The sequence below is a fragment of the Mus pahari genome, chromosome 8, assembly GCF_900095145.1.
Source record: "Mus pahari chromosome 8, PAHARI_EIJ_v1.1, whole genome shotgun sequence".
Classification (NCBI taxonomy): Eukaryota; Metazoa; Chordata; class Mammalia; order Rodentia; family Muridae; genus Mus; species Mus pahari.
In genome coordinates, this window is record NC_034597.1 from 54,660,360 (window position 1) to 54,666,359 (window position 6,000).

Below are 6,000 nucleotides of genomic sequence, written 5' to 3' on the forward strand. Positions count from 1 at the left end.
AGACTCCAGAGCATGGTCATTATGACTGCAGTGAAGCTTATCAGTTCTGTGTTTCCTGCCTAGGAAGTGCCCGCCATCTGCTCTGCAGTAATTATTCTCATATGCAACCATAGAATTGTGTTTTGGAGACCTTAATGTGTTGCGTTCCCCAGCTCCCTTATTTAAACACTTTAACCACCACCATCCCTAGAAATGTTGGCCTTGATATGCCGTGAAAATTGTGCCCTGCTGCCATGCCTCTGCCAAGGCCTCTACTCACATGGGTGGCTTGCTGCTCTGTCCTCCCTCCACTGTGTGCTGACTCAGCTCCACTCTGATGCTGATGTCTCGAGGATAATCGCTCAGAGCACGCTGTATTTCATTAGGTGCCAGACCCCGCTGTATTTCATTAGGTGCCAGACCCCAGGACCAGGACAGCCAGCCTGTGGTAGCTCTAGTCATTACCCTGCCATCCTTCTCCTGTGGTTCCCAGTGCTGCCCTCTCCCTCTGGTTCTCATTCTTGTCTCACCTCAGCCAACCCTAAAGGGTTCTTGTGTGGGCGGAGCTTGGTTTCTGTCATTGCTTAACCAGTTAAACCATCAGTTGCAGGACTTTCTTGACCCTTGACAGATGTATTCTCATTCTGTTTAGGAACCAATGTATGGTTGTAAATATTAGTGGGGTTCAGTTTGTTGTCTCAACATGTATCTAACACATCCTGCTCAAAATAGGATGAGATAAATAGTTTTGCTATTCTATGAAGCATGGACCTACAATTTTCATCATATTGATTGATTGATTGATGGATTGATTGATTGTGTGAGTGTGCACATGTGCCATGGCATACACTTGGTGGTCAGATGACAACTTGCAGAAGTCTGTGCTTTCCTGCTTCTGTCTCGGGAGCTCCAGAATTGAACTCAGGCCACCAGGCTTGGTGGCCAGCACCTTTACCCATTGAGCCATCTTGCCAGCCCAACTTTTTAAAAAAAATCCAATGTTGTTTCCTTATGCTATTTTGATAACATGTGTAATCACTCCCATTATCCTTCCTTGCACCCATTCTATGCTGATCACAAACACTCCCCCCCCTTCTACCTTTTATCCTGTTTTGAATTTAGATTCCACATCTAAGAGAATGCTCACCTGTTTTTCTAATGTGACTTATATAATTTAACAGCAATTTATAGTTTAATCTATTTTCTTTTAGATAACAAAATTCTGTTTTTCTTTATGACTGAATAAAATTCCATTGTATGTGTATTTGTTCATTTATCTGTTTACTGATGCCTAGGCTAATTATATATCTTGGGAATAATGCTGTAATAATGTGTGTTTGTGTGTGTGTGTGTGTGTGTGTGTGTGTGTGTGTGTGTGTGTATAGCACCATAGAGTATGTGGGCTTAAAGTTTAAGTTTCTGAATCTTAATACAGCACTCAAGTAAGTTGTCTATTTTATAGCTATAAAGAACATACCTGTATGTTTATTTTTTTCTGCCTGATGTTCCTAGGATGCTAAGCATTATTAGCGTTGTATGTGGTTTCAGACAGTTGGGTGTCTGTGATTCCTCTGCGGTTGTGGAAGCTGCTTGCTGATGCAGACAGTGTCCATCTAAGATGGTGGTATTAAACGCTTTCCCCAAAAGTTCATTTTAGATTTTGAGTTCTGGCTGCTATTGTTTGGTTGTTTTTGTTATTTGGAATTAGTTTATATTTAGTGTGTTTAAACTCGAGGTATTTAGTAGTGACGTAGCCGCATTTGTGACAACTACTGGTGAAGACCCAGCTGGTCTGGGCTAGTCTTCTGGGGAGCATCAACTTACATACATTTTCATGTGTGTCTTTTAAAAGTCCTGCCTATTGGTGCACTTAGTGAGTACTTAGCTGTGTGTCTAATAGTACGTTAGCTGTCAGTTTAAGCCTTTGATTGGGAGAAAACATTACACAGATATATGAGAGATAGAAATAAATGTCCCAGGTACTCATCCAACAGAGCAGGGTGCTTGGTGAGTGGGCACATTTGTAGGGTTGAATAGAATGACACGCACACGAGCTATTTGTAGACACTGGGTTTTTGTCAGGTGCTCATTCCTTTACAAATGCCTGCTTATCATCCTGTGCACTGTTGGTGGGAACAGAAAGTGGTGTGGCTGTTGTGGGAAGCAGTATGGTTGTTCGTCAAACAAAGGGATAGAATTACTATACAATCCAGAAATTTCACTTCTGGCTATCCATACTAAAAAATGGGAAGCAAATACTTAGACAAATAATTCAGGCAACTGTGTTCACAGCAGCTGTAGCTGAAGGTGCAGGCAGCTGCAGAGCCCCTGAATGAATGAGTGGAATACGATCCAGCTTTGGGAAAGAAGTTAAGTATTGTGTGCTTCTGCTTTGGAGGCACCCGACATCGGCAGCCATCAATTCAGAAAGGAGGGAAGGTGGATGGTGACATGTTCAGTGGTAGGACTTATGCTTTGCAAGGTGAAAAACTTGGTGGAGATGGTCTCTTAACAGTGTGAATGTTCTCAGTCCCACGGAGCAGTGTGCCTACGCGATGGCTAAGATGGGAAACCAAGCCATATCAATTGCAGAGTGTACTTTCGGAGGTACAAATGACCATGGTGTTGGGAGGTAAAGAGGCTCTGGGAAGCAGATGAAACAAAGATGGCAGAATGTGGGTGCCTATTAAGACTGGGTGAGGGTAATCAGTCAGGGTCCACTGTGCTGCTCTGCTTATTTTAAAGTTCTTGTTTGTCATCCAGTTAAGTTGCCTTTTCCACGACCAATGAGTGCCTCAAGAGATCGAGGAGTGAGCTGGCATGAGATGGAGCTGGTCTACTCCTTAGTGCAGGAGGCTGAGGGGAGAGCAACTGTAGAGCGAGAGGGCAGGGTTTCTGCAGACAGCTAATTCCCTCAGTTTGTCCTCTGATTTCCACATGCGCACCATGACATAGGTGTGTGCCTATACACTAAAATAAGCTTCTCTCTCTCTCTCTCTCTCTCTCTCTCTCTCTCTCTCTCTCTCTCTCTCTCTCTCTGTGTGTGTGTGTGTGTGTAAGTTGGCAGAGAGGGGGCTGAAAAGATGGCTCAGTGGTTAACAGCAAGTACTGTTCTTACAGAGTTTAATTCCCAGCACCACACTGGGCAGCTTATAACTGGCTCTCTGTAGTTCCAGCTGTGTGGGGATCAGTTAGTTACCTCTGGCCTAGTGGCGTTTGCATTCCGGTGCGTATAACACTCATGTACATAACTAAAAATGAACCTTTAAAAGGCTAGCAAAAAATAGCTTGCTTCATTAGTAGAATAATACTATTTTCTAAAATAACTTTTGTATTTCCTTCTAAATGTGTACTCATAATTCTAGTGAACTATGAGTCTATTCTGTCTTACCTAACAGAATAAGGTGAGATTACTCGGTGCTTCTTTTCATTTACTAGATTGTAATAATAATAATTTCCTTGCTATAATGTAAAAATGGCGTTGGCAAGGAACTTTTAGCATCTACTAAAATGTCAAAATAAAACGAAGAGAGTATTCCGTGAAGTTTGACAATGAGCCACATACGACCCAAGGGAAGAGCCTGCCGGTGAGTGACAGGTAGCACAGTGACACTGGCAGCAGTTTAACACAGGGGCAACACTCACATGCAGGGGTACAGGAGCAGTAGCCAGGGCAAAACCAGCAGTGGCCTGTGCTTCAAGCTCAGGTCAGGAATGCCTTCAAAGGGTAGCAGGAGTGGTGACATCAGAGCAGATTCTGTTTCTGGGCACACTCCACTGGCCCTAGGGCAGCAGTCCTGAGGGTTGCAACTCCTTGGGCAAACCTCTGTCTTTAAAAATATTTACATTGCAGTTCATAACAGTAGCAAAATTACAGTTATGAAGAAGAATTGAAAATAATTCTATGGTTGGGGTCACCACAACATGAGGAGCTATATTAAAGGATCTAGCATTAGGAAGGTTGAGAACCACTGCCTTAGAGGATAGAGGGAAGCCAAGAGCTAGAGATGAAGGTACTGAATTCAGTTCTGACATTGTTGATGGCAGCCTAAGTTGCTCGCACCTATTAACTGTGTTAGGGCAGGTTTTCTTCAAAATAGTCTTTACATTGCCCAGCCTGATGTGTGGGCGATGTAGGAAAAGATACCACATTTTGGTCTCAGTTCCTACCTGGGATGTTAATGTTCATACTCTGCTTAGCCACCTCCTGTCCAGCCCTTCTGTCTTAACTCAGTCTTCTTCCCAGTCCTCAGTCAGGACTGTGTGTGATCCGGAACCTGTGGAAAGACAGGTCCCAGAGAGGTCCAGAGAGGCGGGGCAGAAGGCCAGTGGGGCCCCGATGAAGTCCTTCAGGTATACCCTTCAGCTCTAGTGCTTTTCTTTCATGAAAAGTAACATTTCACACCGTTGAGTGTGCCTGATGGTTTGTGCGATGAAAGCAGACACCCCTAGCCGTCTCATGTTAGTTACATGCCGTGGGGTAGTCAGTTTCCGGTAAACAGTGAGTGACTAGACGCTATTGGAATGTGTCAGTCAAGAAATTGGTGAGAGGAGGGGCTTGGGGGTTGTTCCAGTGTTGGCAGCATGCTGTGCTTATGGGTTGGAAGGAAAATGGAAAGGGGAGGAAGGGATGGAATAATGTGTTCAGGGGACTTGAGCAGAGAGCCTGAGAAGGGAGGCCTTTGTGTTGCCTTGACGGAGAGGGCTTTCAGTAGCAGCCTGCCATGGACATATGCTGTTTCTGTGGGTGAGAGCCTCAGGACAGGTGCCTGTGGCTTTCTCTAAACCTTGTATGTATTTGTGGTCAGAAGCAGGATGGCATAGCTCTAGGCTCATCACTTGGGGTTGGATTCTGATAACATCAGTGTGCCTGTGCTTCCTGCCGTCCTGTTCAGGTCTGATCAGTACTGATTTGGGGCAGCTCTTTGGACTGTGAAGTCAACAAGGGGGCTTTCTGCAGCATATTTAGCTGGACTCCTACTTGAGAGGCAGGTTTTTTTCACTGATATTTTACTGGGAGGTTTGTCTCTGGTCCTGTATTTCATTTGTAAGGAAGGATAGCTGTCTCCAGAATAAAACACGATGGAACATACTTGAAGAGGTGCAATCCCTGAGAGGTCCAGCAATAGCATGGGGTTTCTAGGTTGTTTGCGTCTCTGGGTGGAATATTTGCCTAGTGATTCTCACTAATTTTGTAGCACACACTGTGTTATTGAACAGCTTAAGACCTTGGAAGTAAAAAGCTAAGCCCTGTGACATGCCCTGTGTCTACTGGAGTCAGTAGAATAAGTATATGCTGGAGTTGTGCAGCCTGAAGGACATTAGAAGAAGCATGAAGTGGCCAAGTTCAAGAAGCATGGCGGCCAGGCCACACCAACAGTTCTCATCCCCCTAGTCTTTGCCACCCCAGCTTCTCTCTAGCGGTGCATGAGTCTCATGTTCACAGTGTCTCACATTAGACATGACTGAGAGCCAGCCATTTCTGTTCATTTTTAATCAATCTGCAGAATTTTGAAATGCTTAGTAAAGTACCCAGGTAAAAATTTTGCTAGAAAAGTAATAATTGTTTAGGATATAGAAATTATACTCTAGAACCACAAAGCAGTCAGTGAAAAGCCGTTCTCCTGGGACAACAGCGTCTCAGCCAGCCATCCACAGTGTGCATTTCTTCCCTGTCTACTACTTCCTTACTCTTACTTTTTCCCTGCTTCAAATAAGCAAATAGCTATGTCTCTATTCAGCTGCAGCATCTGTGTACCTTCTAATGTACCCAGGGCGTGTTTCCATAGCAGCAGGAGAGGTGGCAGCTTCATATCTGCTTCATTATGGTTTTGGGGGGGGGCTATTTACATGCTAACAGTAATGCCACCATGTACCTGTTCTGTATCGCTTGGATGAGCCAGTGCTTGCTTTCCCTGGGGAAGCACGCCAGTTCCCATGTGCCAGTTCCCAGCACTGTGGTTGAAACCAGGAGTTCAGAAAACTGCTTCTTTTTTTTTTTTTTTTTTTTTGGTTTTTCGA

The 6,000-nt window shown here is 44.4% G+C and overlaps 1 protein-coding gene across 2 annotated transcripts in view; it reads left to right on the top strand.

Moving 5' to 3' along the window:
• The window catches only part of Xkr6 (XK related 6), a 204,248-nt gene that overhangs the window by 40,873 nt on the left and 157,375 nt on the right, over positions 1-6,000 (top strand). The window lies entirely within an intron of this gene.